This window comes from Taudactylus pleione, unplaced genomic scaffold (assembly GCF_031769625.1).
Source record: "Taudactylus pleione unplaced genomic scaffold, aTauple2 ptg001254l, whole genome shotgun sequence".
NCBI lineage: Eukaryota > Metazoa > Chordata > Amphibia > Anura > Myobatrachidae > Taudactylus > Taudactylus pleione.
In genome coordinates, this window is record NW_028285654.1 from 109,607 (window position 1) to 127,018 (window position 17,412).

At 46.0% G+C, this 17,412-nt stretch overlaps 1 pseudogene; it reads right to left on the bottom strand.

Annotated features, from left to right (window-relative positions):
• Positions 1-594: 594 nt before the first annotated feature.
• Positions 595-5,210, bottom strand: LOC148450921 (uncharacterized; annotated as a pseudogene).
• Positions 5,211-17,412: the final 12,202 nt, after the last annotated feature.

The window sequence follows — 17,412 nt, forward strand, 5'->3', positions numbered from 1 at the left end:
TGGCTGCTGCTCAGCAGCCACGAGCAGTCTCCAACTGCAGCTCAGCACACGCTGTGTGCTGGACTGCTGTGAGGGAGGGGGGTGTGGCGCCGGACCTGGGCCCCAGCCGGGACCCTCAGGAAGCCCGGGCATTCTGTACCCGCTCCCCCCCTCTCAGCGCCCCTGTGGATAACCTATAATTACCTATTACATTGGAATCTGTGAGAATATGCCAGTTAATGCATAAGATTTGGGATATAAGGCATTATTTTTGTATTTTAATATTTCTGACTTCGACAGGCCATCCTTTGATAATCTCCATAAACTATCATACCTCAAAGAAAAACATATTAAATACATACAAACACTAATTGATAACTTAGGTATATGTATACTTCTCTATATTGCAAGTCAGACATTGACTATTAAATTTGTGTTGGGGACTATAGGGGTAAGGGTAAGTCAACCTTTATACGCAATCAGTGGGTCCTCTGGGGATCATTGGTAGGACGTGGGAACTCATCTAACCTATAAAGAACGCTTGGGGAAATTAGGACTACATTTACTATACGTATACATATAATTAAACATTGACTAAATCTATTCACATTTCTATTATTTGATTGTGCTTTCGATTTCAGGATTATACACCAAATCTGCCACATTTTCAACACTGCCCCTCCTCAGACTCATTAAATTTGTATTTCTAGTTGCCCTCTTTCGCCGGGTCATAATTGGAACACATTTGAATATCAGGCCAATAAGTATGATGACACCCAGGATACAGAGTAGAAGTTTCCCTACATTCATCACCATTTCTTGTGCCCACTCTCCTAACCCAGAGAACCACTTAAGTGGGTTCAACCAGGTGACTCATCCAGTTAATTCCTTGCCCATGGCAGCTAAAGTGAGGTTGTGCTTCCTCCTAAATTCCCACTTCAGCTGCAGTATTTCGTCCATCTTCTGCTCAATCACCTCCTTTGGATCATCTGTACTGTTGGTTATGTAAGTGCAGCATTTTACCCCATAATGAGTTGCTAAGGTTACACAGTACCCACCCGTTACAGCCGTGACATAATTCAAAACCATCCTGTGTTGCACAAGCTCTTTCTTGTAGGCTTGCAATTCCCTATCTGTAAACCTGAAGGTGTCATCATACATCTCGGTGATATTATCAATCAAATTTGCCAACGCTTGGCTGTACCTATAATGTATACCTCCTCTGGCTGTACGGGTGATATGTAAGGTGATAAGGAATTGAATCCCGGTGGATTACTGTATTAAATTTGAGGCTAAGGGTTCTCCCCTGTCTATGAGGTGTCTTTTATAAATGTGTTCATAATGAGTATGGGTATAAGGAGGGGGAGAGTTGTGGTGAATGTCTATCATTTTATCATGTGTAAGGGTCATGATTTCTGGTAATACCCTTCCAAGATAACAAACCTTCAGATTTCGGAGAGAGCCACTTGTACGCTTTCCTTCCACATATGAAATACACATCATCTGGGAGAACGTAAGGAACAGAATGCATCATTATCACTGAACACATTATTCTGACAAAGAATCCTGTGCCCATCTCCCCCATTTGACTGGTACTCATTTCCGGTTGTATAAAATTTGCACATTACCCTAATGATATTCTGCCAACCATTACTTTGTTGTATCTACATGTGTACCTATACCGGAAGTATCTCCCACTTGCAATAATTCTGCATACAAGTTCAAAATCGATAGGCTCATTATCAGCTCTGTGTGAATAGGTCATTGTCTGATTGTTCCAGATCACCTCCCAATTTCCTGGTTTTCTGAAATTGGTGATATTTAAACATATCAGGGATCTATCTACATGGTACTGGTGGAGCTTAAGACATATTATTTTTCTTGTCTACAAGTCTCCCCCCATGTAATTCAAGTACCTCTGCTAGCTTTAATTGGTATGGCACTAATCTGGAATTACTCTGTCCTTGAGGTACCTGTGAGCACACCCAACACTCTGTTTGGTTTAGAACCTTACTCACAAATGAGTGGTAATCACTCAAAGGGTGTCGGTCAAATTTGACATTACTACTCGACTGATATCTTTGGACGCAGTCATCCTCAATTATGGGTTCGCAGTACTTACAGATACAGTATTCCTCAGACAATAGCCCATCACACTGTCTCCGAACTCTGTGACTACCAGACCTCTTACTTATTCCGGCTTTGATCAAAGTGATAGACCGATCCTGAGATTCTATCAAGTTCTCGTCCTTTCCATCAGAACCACCTCCAGACCCATACTCGACTTCTCGGGGCCTCTCACAAAAACAAAATGTCCTGATCAAAATAAAAGTACAAAGGGAAAACAGGAACATAACAATTCTTGATTGAAGACACTCCATCTTGAAATAACAGTCCTAAAATACCTCTCTGATACGCTCAGGTACAGTTCAACAGTGCTACCTTTCAGTCCTCCGGGAACATGTTCTCAAGTGATATTGGTGTGGATTCACCTTTTTCTGCTTCACGAGTTGTCTCCGGGATAGCGACCTTCTTGCAATGGGAGGAGTGGACCCAAATCTCTCTCTCGGCTACTTTCAGTGATGTCGTGCTGGTCAACAAAACTTGGTATGGTCCTTCCCACCTGTCTATTAGGCAACCTGAGCGTAGAAAATTTCGAATCATAACAGTCACTTGGTTCAATATCATGGCAGTTAGTGTTAGGTAGGTCAGGAATCGCCAGCGTCAGGCTTGTTTGCTGATTCCTCAACTGCTGGCTCATCCTGACAAGGTATTGTACTGTCACTTCACTGTTACACTTCAAATCGTCCTGGGGATCTATCATTACGTGTGGCTGTCGTCTAAAAAGGATTTCGAAGGGTGATAGGTTAAGCGGGGATCTGGGAGTGGTTCTGATGCTACACAATATTAGTGGTAGTGCCTCTGGCCACATATAATCTCGTTTCGGAAGGGAGTATGAAGTTTACTAGTAATGCCCATAAGCTTACACATGACCTGAAAGACTTCACCAGAAAAATGGGTACCCCTGTCACGTTCAATAATCTTAGGGATACCATATCTACACACAATTTTTTTTTTGTACAATTTTCTTTGCGGTAAACATGACAGTATTTGAAGCAGCAGGGAATGCCTCTACCCAGTTTCAAATCAAATTTATTGTCACATCCACATAAAATGCGTCAGCGAAAGTAAAATGCAGGATACTCACAATCAACAATTACAAAACACAATTTAAAATATTTAAATTAACTATAGCAGCGGGAAAAAAACTATTCCGCATCCTACTAGTATGACACCTGAGACAACTAAAACGCTTTCCAGAAGGCAAACGTGAGAACAAAGAGTGACAAGGATGGCTATGGTCAGCAACCATCTTATTTGCTTTAGAAGCACACCTTTTAATATAAATGTCTTCTAGCCTAGGGTAAGGACTGACCAATAATTCTTTCAGCTGCCCTGATCACTCTGGACAATGATATACGTTCCAAACATGTGGAGTTACCGTACCAGACAGTAATCAAATAGAATAAAAGGCTCTCAATTATACCACGGTAGAAATTTACCAGCAACGGCCTAGATAATCCTCCTGCCTTTAATTTCCTTAGGAAATACAGGCGTTGCTGAGCCTTTCCTACCACAGAAGAGACATGCGATGACCACGACAGGTCCTCCGAAAATTTGATACCAAGAAACTTAAAATCACCCACCCTCTCAACTTCAACACCATTCAAAAATAAGGGACGGGAACACTTTTCTTTGACCTCCTAAAATCAATCACTACCTCTTTAGTTTTTTTTACTGTTTAACAACAACTTATTCTCCTCACCCCATCTAGTAAGTTGATCTACCTCCGCCCTATACCTATCCTCGTCTTCATTAGTAATCAAACCTACTATTGTAGTATCATCAGCGAATTTCACGATAAGATTGTGTTTCCAGCTCTGAATCAAATGTCATCATTTAATGACATATCATAATTAATAACTAATTATAAACCATTTAATAACCTACTTGCAAAAGCAAAGAGGTACTGGCTGTCAGGGTGAAGAGGAACAGAAAAGAAAGCGGAGCAGAGGTCAATAACAGTGAAATAGGTAGAGGTGTAAAGGACCTGCATTAGGATGACAGCTGGATTAGGCACTACAGGGAATTGGCTCAACTATTTTGTTTACCCTTCTTAAATACTGCACTAACCCGTAGCCCCTCCCACCACTCTTTTTGGGAAGATGGGACTGTTGGCCTTACTGGATGTCCTGACCAGAATTCCTTGCTGCAGTAGACGTTCAATGACAGGATACACCCCTAACTCCACCTCTGGTTTCAGAGGGTATTGTGGGCATTTTTGGAGCTATGCTACCGTCTTTTCATTAAACAACTACTGGAGCTGTATTTGCCATCAATCCAGTGTCTTGTCCATCCTTAGTCCATAGGGAACTCGGTATTTGTGAGATAATTTCCTCTACCTGCAATGGACATGAATCTAGAACGGTAGAATGCAACATTAGTCTTTGAGGAGTATCTAACATGTCTTGCACTGATTTCCAAGGATATCTAAAACACTTAATCAGGTGTACACTACATTATACATCCCATTTTACACAAGGGATCTCTGCCGAGTAAGTTAGTCGAGGCCGCTGCAGCCAAAAGGAAAGAATGTTTGGTATGCAGAGTCCCAATCGTAACTTCTGCAGGTTTAGTCAAAGGGTAATGTTGCACTTTTCCCGTTACTCAGATTGCCAAAACTGTTTTACCCATAGTTCTGAAACCTAGCGAAGATGTTATAACAGAATATTGGCAGCTATGCTAGGTGGGGGTACTAACTGTGATGGTTCGGAGCCCTGCCAGTCTACCCTGGGTGTGTTTTCCCTCTATGTAGTTCAAAGTCCCTCCTATGGTTTCCATAATCTCGTCTAGGTGGCTCGTAGTGTTTTCTATGTGCTTGGTAGTTATGTCTAACTGGTTTGTCTGGGCACTGTCGGATGAAATGTCCCTCTTTGTTACACCTATGACATTTGCCTCTCTTTACCCCTTTTTCCCCATATGTGTTATTTTGTAGTGGGCCTGTGTGTGTTTTACCATCTTGTTACTATGGATGGCACCATAATTACCTGTTTCGCTGGTCCCAGCCACTTCTCCTGCATCTGCTCCAGCCCCTCCTTTACTTTGGGAATATTGCCCTTCTTGGATGCTGAGTGCATGAAAAATGGCCGAGACCAGGGTAGGGTCATCATCTTTGGCTGAATAAAAACTTTCCAAATTAATTATTACAGTGTATTAGGTTACAGTTATTTTCATTTTTTTTTTTTTTAGTTATACTGGTTTGCAACTCTGACCCTCCTCTCCTTCCTCCCACATATGGTGGCGGTGGTGCACTTGCTTTCACTCATTCTAAAGTACCAGTTTGCTGCTCCTTACTCATTTCTCTTTGCCACAAGTTCAGACAATCATTATATATTTCATCCTCAATTTGCGTGACTTTAACAGGCATATTTGATTTTGTACTATATGAAATACCTCGGGATTGAAACTACCAATTTTTGGAAATGATACTTTACCACTCTCAGTCATGTATACCCATTCATTAACATAAGCCATTGCGTACTTACCATACTTGTTATGCATTATGTAACCTGTGATCCTTTTGGTCCGCCCTCAACTGGAACCACAGTTGACTCGGTCATCCTACGAGTAGATTTAGCATCCATATTGGTGGCTTTACCAAACTGCTAAATTACTTCTTTTGGATACCAGTGGGGGATTCTAAGTACTCCCACAGAACTTCTTACCCGTTAAGGATATTGAATTAGAACCTCTATACACTCCTGTCTATAAACCTCTAAGAATGACGCTATTTTGCGTATGCAGTTATATAGTAAATAAAGACTCCAGACCTTTCACCTGTGGTTCCAAAGCACAAAGTGATATTTCAGGTAAAAGTACAGTCAGTTACACGCTATGATCTAAGTACAATTTAGCGCGAAGAATTATACAGACCCAAGTACAGTTATACATATGCAGCGCTCTGGACCAGATGTAGGCGTCAGCAAGAAACCCCCGTCAATCAGCATTCAGCAAGAAAGACTCAGACTGGGGTCACAACACACACGTTTATACTCTCACAGAAACAGACAACACAATAGAGAGGCTTGTCGCTGATGCCATTGGTTCCCAGGAGGATGCATCTGTTGCAGAGCATTTAACAGGTTGATTCAAATAGACACAGTCCAGCCTCTAACAACTGGTGGTCTCTGGTTTCCTGCCTCATGCACATTTTAACAGTTGGTCATATAATGTACATTTCGGTGTTTTAAGTCTCTGCGGTCCATAAATTGAGAATGCATGTTGCGATCTTCACACCAACGATACCGGGAAGCTGTGGAGAGGGTGCAGATCAGTATAATACCAAGCACGGCTTACTTATGTATTAAACCTGAGCTACTAAATAACCTTTATTTCACAGCAATTATAATAAATGAACAAACTTGAATCTTATACTTTAAAGCTTATGAGACGTTTTATGTGAATATGTACTGTGTAAGTATTTGGGGTTTGATATAAAGATGCTAGTTAACTCGGGGCAGATGCGTGCGCATGAAGCTAACAAATAGCGTTTTCATACAGGATCTTATGCATTCGCTAATATGCGACTAGTTAACAGCGCAATTGTGCGTATTAATGTGTGTATGAGAAATGGTGAAAGATGCAATCGCATGATGCTAATAATAATATCACCATATGTACTTAAGTGTGAGTTTACCTAAAATGGCGCTTGGGCGGCCATTCGCAAAATGGCGTCTTGCGATCTCATTTTCTAAAATGGCGTCTTGCGGCCAGTCGCAAGATGGCATCTTTACGATCTAATTTTAAGCTGATCTTGTCTCAGCCAATTATCCAGCTTTGACACCGTCAATATGCAACTGACCATTATACAACAGGCAACGCATATAGTGGGGGTTCCTACCTACTTTGGTTTATTTCCACTAGAATTCCGGATGGGAAACGTCACCACCCCATCCAGTGGATTTCAACCAGGACTTTTCAACCGAGAGAATCAGTGAAATTTCCTTTCTTTTAAACAAATCATGCTTGTGTATTATACTCTATGCGTACAATACACAAACGTGTGGTCCAATTGCAAGACACACAGGTACTGGTTATCTATGTGTCTTATGATTACATTATATATATATATATATACACACATACATACATACACTTTAGTTTAGTTAACCCATTTCTAATAGTGCAGAAAATTTTACACACTCTCAACCGTACTTGCGTACCATTGCCACGTGTGTGTCTGCGTACGCGACTATCACACGTTAACGATCAAATCTGGCAATAAAACAAACTATATTCTTATTGCTGTAAATGATTGGTACTTTTATATGCTTCCACGTTCCCCACAAGCACCGGAAGTTACCCAGGCGGACAACTTCCACTGCATGCTACCTAAACGTTTAGGTGTGAACGGAGCTTTTGTTATCTCAGGCCTATGCAAGTATTTTGCGCTTATACGCTCACACAGTTTTATCATTTCAAACAAATAAACTTAACCGATTTGATTCAGACCTAAAATGAGTGCTATAACTTACGGCAACAATACAAGGACGTAATTTATACAGTGTGCATAATATCACGCCGACGGACCAAAGTAATAGCTTTTCTGTGTTGTCCCTCGGTTGGCATCAGCACCTCTGAGACTATACAAGACTGACGTGGTTTAACAACATTAGATAGTTTTAAAACAAAATTGTTTTAGTGACGCATCTATTCACCCTTTGTTGGTAGACCAACGTCTGTGCAGTCATGTTAGTCCGCGAGTGTGAGATGGACCGGACACAGCACCCAACTGTGAAATCCCATTTAAATCTCTCTACGGCTGTTGATGCCACGTGGACGCACCTTGCATAAAGGGGATATGCAAATGTGAATACACAGTGTATGCAACGTGTGATGCATCCACAATACCTTCCTATATTATAACACCAACAGTATGCATAATGGTTGCTATCTACATATCAAAATACAATGTGAATTACAGAGCAATATATCACAGTATAATAACCTTATGTGAAAGCAACTGAACACACACACACACACACACACCAGTTTCTGTGGTCCAACGCACAAAAGTAAATATTGTGTTGAAAGTATATATAACATTATTACAAGTCATACAGTGGGACAATATTGTTCAGGTCAGAGTTACAAACCAGTATACATACGTTCACATGCACTCCCTGGATCCAGAGTACAGTCGTCACCAGTTGACTGGTAGAATACAGCTACTGCTCTCTGGATCATGGGAGCCTTATTTATACAGTTTAATTATGGGTGAGTATAATATTAAGCTGTGTCTTCTACCATTGGTCCAGGGGCGGGACGTTTCCAATTCACTGGGGTCATTGGTTGGTTCAAACAGTGGATGATCTGGCTGTGTGTACGGATGTATAAATCTGACCAGGGAATAGGGGAAAGAGGAAAAGAATCTTGGATTCGGTGCACTCAGGCAATTTATCACATATTAAAATGTAACTTTTATTGAGTTCTTATAATAAAAATATTTTATTAAATCAAATCAATAAGTTTATTTAAGCACATGTAAAGCTAGCGTAATAAAAATAGACATAGAAAAAGAATGTGAGAATTGAACAAGTGATTAAAAAATAATAATACAGCTGATGCTAATAAAATAAGTGTCTCAAATATTTAAATGCTGTCACCATGTAGTTGTAACCAATTGATATAAAATAATGCTGTTCATGATATATTTTATGTGGCTGCTATGTATTTCACCAATGATATGATTGTTCCTCCTATAATTGTAACAATATAGCGCGTTTCACTATGTAGATAGCTTGGCCTGTGATAAAGCTATCAAACATAGCAAAATGCGCGTCGGCAGTGCCGCTGATGCAGTGTACTAAGTTATAAATAATATGCTGACACTGTAACCACCATATGCTGTAAATAGTACTCATATTGACTCCGTATACGGAGATGCTGAATTGTGCAGTACGGGGCTGGATGCATGGCTGCGGGAGACTCAGGATACTGGGGTCCTGCATCATTCCAGCCAGGAGCACTGTCTGCCGTACACATGATATATGGGGATAGTTCCTTTCCTCCAGGAAAGCTTATTATACACTCATACTAGATATCTACACCCATTGTACCGTATACCTGGTTACATGCTGATTTTGGTGGAAGTTAGGTCCCTGCTAGCAGCAATTATAGGAGCTGCGCTATATTTAATATATTATTATAATATATAGCATATTAGGTGTGTAGAGTAAGGATAACAGTATTTCCTGTGATCCAAACCATTGTACACAATGAGGATTGGATATATGTAACAATATTAATATATGTTGCCAGTCGTGTAACAATTTCATCATAATATTGTTACAGTCATCATAATATTGTTGCAGTTATAAGAGGAACTATCATAACAATCATATCATTGATTACAACTACATGGTGACAGCATTTAAATATTTGACACTTATTTTATTAGTATCAGCGATAATATGAGATATGGTAAGAACTTACCTTTGTTATCTCTATTTCTATGAAGTCCATAGGGTTCCACAGGATACCTTGGGGTATAGGTGTGACGTCAGTCATCGGGCACCATAGAGTTAAGCTTTCAGCCTCCCAGGATGCACTAGGGTCCCCCTCCTATACCCCGCCCCCGAGCCAAGGCATCTCAGTTTTGTACCAAGCCATAGGCCGGAGAAGGAAGAGAGAGAAAAAAGATCTGGATACACACAAGAATCACATTCTCACCAGAGGGAGATGGAAAAACCGGTGACCAGAGCAAAGCCCATCTGCAGCACAGGTGCGACAGGGCGGGAGTCCTGTGGAACCCTATGGACTTCGTAGAAATAGAGATAACAAAGGTAAGTTCTTACCATATCTCATATTTTCTACTTCAGGGTCCATAGGGTATCCACAGGATACCTTGGGGATGTCCCAAAGCAGTATCCTTTAAGGGTGGGGACGCTCCTGTGCTGAAAGGAGAATCCGCCGCCCGAAGGAGGCATCCTGAGAGGCAAAGGTGTCAAACCGGTAATACCTCACGAAGGTATGGACAGAGGACCACGTAGCAGCCTTGCAGATCTGGACTGCAGAGGCACCACGTCGAGCTGCCCACGAAGGACCCACAGACCTAGTGGAATGAGCCTTCACAGAAGGAGGAACCGGCAGGCCTTCATGAAGATAAGCTTCAGAAATAGCCATACGGATCCAGGCTGCCAAAGTTTGCTTTGAAGCAGGCCAACCCTTTTTACGGAAGCCATAGAGGACAAACAAGGCGTCCGACTTCCTAAACGAAGAAGTGCGGTCAACATAAGTCCTCAAGGCCCGCACAACATCCAAAGTGGCCTCACCCACTGAAAGGCCAGGTGAGTTAAAAGCCGGAACAACTATTTCCTCGTTAACATGAAACTTGGAAACAACTTTGGGAAGAAATTCAGGACGAGTGCGTACCTTCAGAGAAGCAAGGCGAAGCCCATGGTCTAGTCCCGCTTGTAGGAAGGCGAGTATCCGAGACAGACAAAACTCCCGCAGTGCATAACCTCTCGGTCGACACCACTGGAAGAACGTATGCCACACGCAATGGTATATCCTCACGGAAGACGGTTTCTGAGCTCTTAACATGGTACGCACTACAGAGCTGGAAAACCCCCTGGACCTTAACATGGCTGTCTCAACAGCCACGCCGTCAAAGACAGCCGAGTCAGGTCCGGGAGAAGACAAGGACCCTGCGACAGAAGGACCGGTCGTAGCGGCAACCACAGAGGACTGTCCACGGACAGACCCTGAAGGTCTGAGAACCAGTGCCGTCTGGGCCACGCGGGAGCTATCAACAGGAGCATCCCTCCTTCCTGTTTGAATTTCCGGATTACCCATTGAAGAAGGGAAACCGGAGGAAACAGGTAAGCGAACCGGAACGTCCACCGGATGGACAGAGCATCCACCAGAGATGCCTTTTCATCTCTTGTGCGAGACCCGTACACCGGCAACTTGTTGTTGTGCCGGGACGCCATGAGGTCAATCTCTGGAAGACCCCACTTGTCCACCAGCAGTTGAAAAATGTCTGGGTGCAGGGACCATTCTCCCGAATGAACGTCCTGGCGACTGAGAAAGTCCGCCTCCCAATTTAGCACTCCCGGGATGAAGACAGCTGATATAGCCGGAAGATTGCACTCCGCCCATACCAGGATCCGAGACACCTCTACGAGAGCCGCCCGACTTCGGGTTCCTCCTTGCCGGTTTATGTAGGCCACGGTGGTATCGTTGTCCGACTGGACCTGCACTGTGCGACCCTGGAGAACCCGATGTGCCTGCTGGAGAGCATTGAAAACCGCTCGGAGTTCCAAGATGTTTATTGGAAGCTCTGCTTCTGTCGGAGTCCACCTGCCCTGGAACAAGTGTGGACCCGAAACTGCTCCCCAGCCCCGAAGACTGGCGTCCGTTGTCAACAGGACCCAATTCGGTTCCCAGAACGGACGTCCCTTGTTGAGATGGGTCGTCTGCAACCACCAGGCAAGGGACAGGCGAACCTCCGGGGTGAGCACTATCGTCTGAGATTTTAGAGACTGAGGCAGTCCGTTCCATTTGGACAGGATCAGGTGCTGCAGAGGTCTGGAGTGAAACTGGGCATATTCCACCATGCCGAACACAGACACCATGGAGCCCAGTAACCTCATCGCCGAGTGTAGAGACACCCGGCGGCTGTGCAGACAACTGCGCACCCTCGACTGTAAGGCAGAGATCTTTTCCCCCGTCACAAAGATCCTTTGCTGTCCCGAGTCCAATAAGGCTCCGAGGTGCAGAATCCGCTGAGACGGGATTAGAGTGGACTTCTGCCAGTTTATCAACCAGCCATGCCGTGCAGTAGGGCAATGGTCAGGTCCAGGTGACGCAGAAGGAGCTCCGGTGATACTGCCACTAAGAGAAGGTCGTCCAAGTACGGCAACATGCGGACTCCCTGCAGCCGCAGAGAAGACGCCATGACCGCCATCACCTTGGTGAGCACAGCTGGTGCTGTCGCCAGGCCAAAACGCAACGCCCGAAACTGAAAGTGGTCGCTGCGGATTGCAAACCTGAGGAACTGTTGATGACGCAAAAGAATAGGGATATGCAGGTAAGCGTCCTGTATGTCCAATGACACCATGTAGTCCCCAGGCTCCAGCGCCAGAATGATGGACCGTAGGGTCTCCATCTGAAACTTCGGCACCCGCAAAGACTTGTTGAGAGCCTTGAGGTTGAGAATCGGACGATACGACCCATTGGGTTTCTGCACCAAAAAGAGATTGGAATAGAAACCCTGGCCCCTCTGGGAGAATGGAAGAGGCACTATAACTCCACCCTGGAGCATAGTGTGCAAGACCTTCTGCAGCTCCGTGGCCTTGTTCCGGTCTGATGGTAGACCCGTGGTGAAAAATCGAGCCGGGGGTCTGTGCCGGAAGGAGAGGGCATACCCGTGGGAGACCACCTCGAGAACCCAAGTGTCTGTCGTGGTGACCGACCAACACCGGGCGATCTGCAGCAGGCGGCCTCCCACTTTGGGATCCCCCAAAGGGAGGCCCGGACCGTCAGGCCGCAGGCTTGTCATCTGGCTTAGGGGCTGGACATCTGGTACTCCAGGCCTGCTTCCGGGGCTTGGCCGATTTCTTGGGGCCAGCCTGTCGGGGAGACAAGCCGATTTAGCTGCCACCAGTGTGGCTACAATCTTGTCCAGATCTGGACCGAAGAGAACTTCTCCGTTAAAGGGCAACGCCTCCAAACCCTTTTTGGAATCAGCGTCCGCCTTCCAGAATCTCAACCACAAGGTGCGACGAGCAGCCACCGCTGCCGAAGAAATTCGAGACGCCAGGGTACTAATGTCTAAGGCCGCCTCGTTGATATAAGTGGCCGAATCACAGAGATTACCAATCAACTCCGCCTGCTCAGCCAGTCGAATCGAAGGACGCTTCCAACGTATACGCCCAGCGCTCCATAGCTCTGGCAACCCAGCAAATGGCCATAGCCGGCCACGCTGCCCCCCCCGCAAGTGAATAAGCGGACTTCAGGCAGATCTCCACCTTGCGGTCTGTAGCATCCTTAAGGGAGGACATGGATGGCATTGGTAATGTGGCACTACGGACAAGACATGTCACATGAGAATCCACCTGTGGAGGGGATTCCCACTTAGCAAAATAATTATCCGCGAACGGATAAGCCACCGCCAGACGCCTCTGCGGCTGGTATCGCTTGCCAGGTTGTTTCCACGCCTCCTCTAAATGGTCCACCAACTGACCCGAAAGAGGAAAGACTGTGGCGTCACCCTTCACATCCTTAAAAAAAGCATACTTGGATTTAGCAGCTGGGGGAACTTCGTCCTCAATCACCAAGGCTGTGCGGACTGCCCGAATAAATCCAGGAATATACACCTTGGACCGAGCGTCCGCTTCCTTAGTACGGAGAGGTTCCTGATCGGAAAGATCCAGAATCTCCCCGTCATCAGACGTCCCTTCGTCATCCTCATAAGGAGCCGACAGAGACACCACCGGCCGTTTATGTGGCCGCATCACAGACTCCCCTTGCAACACATCCGACAAGTGCTGTACAGAACTCGTCAGGGAGTTAACCCATGCCGGCTCCTGAGAAACTGGGAGAGGGGAAATAGGGAGACTGCGGGGTACCACCAATTGTCTTGGGAAACCCTGCATGGGTGACGACACCACAGATTGCTGGGACAAACCCATCTGCGTAAACGCGAGCTACGGAGCTAACTGGCCCACTAAGGTTGTAAGCGCCTGAGCGAAACAAGCCCAGGGCAGCTCCTGTACCGGTGCTGTAACCGTAATAGGCCGCGCCAACAACAAACACCGCCGGCATAGGCCCTCCGCGCTACCCTCCCCCTCCGCTAAAGGTACTTTACACGTAGTACACTGCAGCCGGAGAGGAAAGTCACTTTCAGACATGATGGTAGAAAGTATGTGACCACTCTCACCAATTTTGTAAAAAGGCGAGAGACCACCCTGCAGCACTGCACCGCAAGGGCTTTAGCAGAAAGAACAGGGACAGTAATAAGGCTGACAGTCAGAAAGGAAAGTACAGGCAGCAGCGCTAGCACAGTCACATACAATGCAAAGAAACTCAATTTCTGCACTAACAGCGCTGATAAAATAAACTACACAGACACAGAGTCTGGTAGGACACAGCGCTGCATACACAGACCTGACCACAGCGGAGGAGAGGTATGTGGGGGGACCCAGACCACGATGCCTCCGTCCAGACTTCCAGCAGCGTTCACCATGTGTTCTGAAGGTGGCCGCCGAGGAGCAGATAGGAGGCTGGCCTGGGGGAGGAGCGCTGCCACAGGGCCAGTCGGCGTGTTGCAGACAGGGCTGTGGGAGGCGCCGGCTGTGAGACAGGGAAGGCGCGCTCCCTTGGCATGCATTTAACCTCTGGGACGCCGCAGCGCTACCGCTCTGCCGCGGTCCTGCTGTCCCAGGAGGGTAGTGGAAGCACAGGTTAGTACCTGGCTCCACGCTGCAGCCAGTCCGGGCATGGTCCTAAACATCTGGGGTCACCGCTAGCTGTGTAGGGAAGACAGCATGGACGTCAAAACTGACTGTCCATGCTGTACTTCCAGATGTGCAGCCACAGTTGCAAAACAAAAACTTCAGGGGCTCTTCATGGCCCCCCTCTAACAGGTGCCTCCGACTCCGGCCGGGCACCGAACTAAACTGAGATGCCTTGGCTCGGGGGTGGGGTATAGGAGGGGGACCCTAGTGCATCCTGGGAGGCTGAAAGCTTAACTCTATGGTGCCCGATGACTGACATCGCACCTATACCCCAAGGTATCCTGTGGATACCCTATGGACCCTGAAGTAGAAATTTATTTTTTCATCACTTGTTCAATTCTTCTCACATTCTTTTTTATGTCTATTTTTATTTTGCTAGCTTTACATGTGCTTAAATAAATGTATTGATTTTTTAAATAAAATATATATATATATATATATATATATATATATAAAAATAAATAAATAAATGTGTAATCTTTGGTAGCACCCCTCCCCATTGAACTCTATTAGTTCAAATATTTATAGCTATATTATTATGAGGTATTGGTCAGGAGGAGAAGCAATTTAGCCAATTACTCAGATCCCAGTGCAGTGGATACATCTATGGTTTCTCTGTGTGTACGGATGACCTGCAGACCGCCCATACATTTTTCGCAGGGACCGCCGACACTGACATCTCAACAGGTAAATACAGGAGCACCGCCAGATTATAGGGAGCCATTCCAGGAGAGTAGGCAAGTATGGATGGGAGATGTGTATATTCGCTGGTATGCGGAGTTGTGGGCATCTCCGCATACTGCCTGCCCCTGTGTGCCATCATCATCACAGACCTGTACCAGCCTATACTGCCTGCCCCTATCAGTGTGCCATCATCACCAGCGCAGACCTGTAGCAGCCTATACTGCGTGCCCCTATCTGTGTGCCAATTACATCACCAGCACAGACCTGTACCAGCCTATACTGCGTGCCCCTATCAGTGTGCCATCATCACCAGTGCAGACCTGTACCAGCCTATACTGCCTGCCCCCATCTGAGTGCCAACATCACCAGCGCTGACCTGTACCAGCCTATACTGCGTGCCCGTGTGCCATCATCAGTGCAGACCTGTACCAGCCTATACTGCCTGCCCCATCTGTGTGCCAACGACATAACCAGCGAAGACCTGTACCAGCCTATACTGCCTGCCCCTATCTGTGTGTCATCATCACCAGTGCAGACATGTACCAGCCTATACTGCCTGCCCCCATCTGTGTGCCAATGACATCACCAGCGCAGACCTGTACCAGCCTATACTGCCTGCCCGTGTGCCATCATCACCAGCACAGAGCTGTACCAGCCTATACTGCGTGCCCCTATCAGTGTGCCATCATCACCAGTGCAGACCTGTACCAGCCTATACTGCCTGCCCCCATCTGAGTGCCAACATCACCAGCGCTGACCTGTACCAGCCTATACTGCGTGCCCGTGTGCCATCATCAGTGCAAACCTGTACCAGCCTATACTGCCTGCCCCATCTGTGTGCCAACGACATAACCAGCGAAGACCTGTACCAGCCTATACTGCCTGCCCCTATCTGTGTGCCATCATCACCAGTGCAGACATGTACCAGCCTATACTGCCTGCCCCATCTGTGTGCCAATGACATCACCAGCGCAGACCTGTACCAGCCTATACTGCCTGCCCCTGTGTGCCATCATCACCAGCACAGAGCTGTACCAGCCTATACTGCGTGCCCCTATCTGTGTGCCATCATCATCACCAGTGCAGACCTGTACCAGCCTATACTGCGTGCCAATATCTGTGTGCCATCATCATCATCAGTGCAGACCTGTACCAGCACAGTGTGAAAACATGCAGGATACGTTCCATGCGGGTGTCCCTGTTTTTTTATCCCTAAATGATGGGAGTAACGGTAGGGAAACATATTAAAGATTTGCCCATTGAATCTGGACAGCTGAGGGTGAGCGCGGGAGAATAAGGTGAGAGGTTATATAATGAGCGCAGGGGAAGTAGACTGAGGGGACAATGGGAGCTAATGCTGCAAAAACATCACCAAGAGCCACTTGTGAGCTGAACAACACAGACCAGGACGTGCCGACACCTGTGTCCTCTTATCAGACGCCATTCACCTGTCATAGAGATTGTGTCACTTTACTAGTGTCTGGGTTCCTGCATCTGAATAATGAGACTTAGGGGCTGGGGTGGGGGCTGCATCTTCTGTTGATGACAGGAATTGGGCAGATGGTGGTGCTCCAGGTGGGATTTGGGCTGGCTGTCAGCCACATCCTAAAGGTATTTATACAGAGAGACAATGTAATGAAAATAATGATAATACTGATATTACAGTGCACACGTGACAGACGTGTCATAGGGGACATTTCATAACGGAAGCATGTATAGGTACCTGGTTTGTCTATCTATATGTACTAAATAATTATGCTGCTTACAGTACGTGGTGACCACACACGTATATTAGATCTCCATCAGAAATTCATAGCATTAGTAAAAATGGAAACATATCACTGTATACTGGATATAGGGCCTCATTCTGCAAGGATCGCTTCTGTGAAAGTGTACGCAGACGTTCAGTTGTTGCGTACTGCACATGTGTATGCATTGGAGTGCGCGAATGGCTCACTGCAACCAGGACTGCGATTGCAGTGAGTACACAAACCCATCGCAGAGTGATTGACAGGAAGTACCATTTGGGGGTGGTGACTGGGGGGGGGGTTGGAGAAAAGCAGGCGTGCCAGTGTGTGTGAACGCCTTTGCAGGGCCGTACATAAATTAGCCACTGTGATGGCATACGCAGCCTGAGTACTCACTGCGTGCAGGAAGGATAGCAATT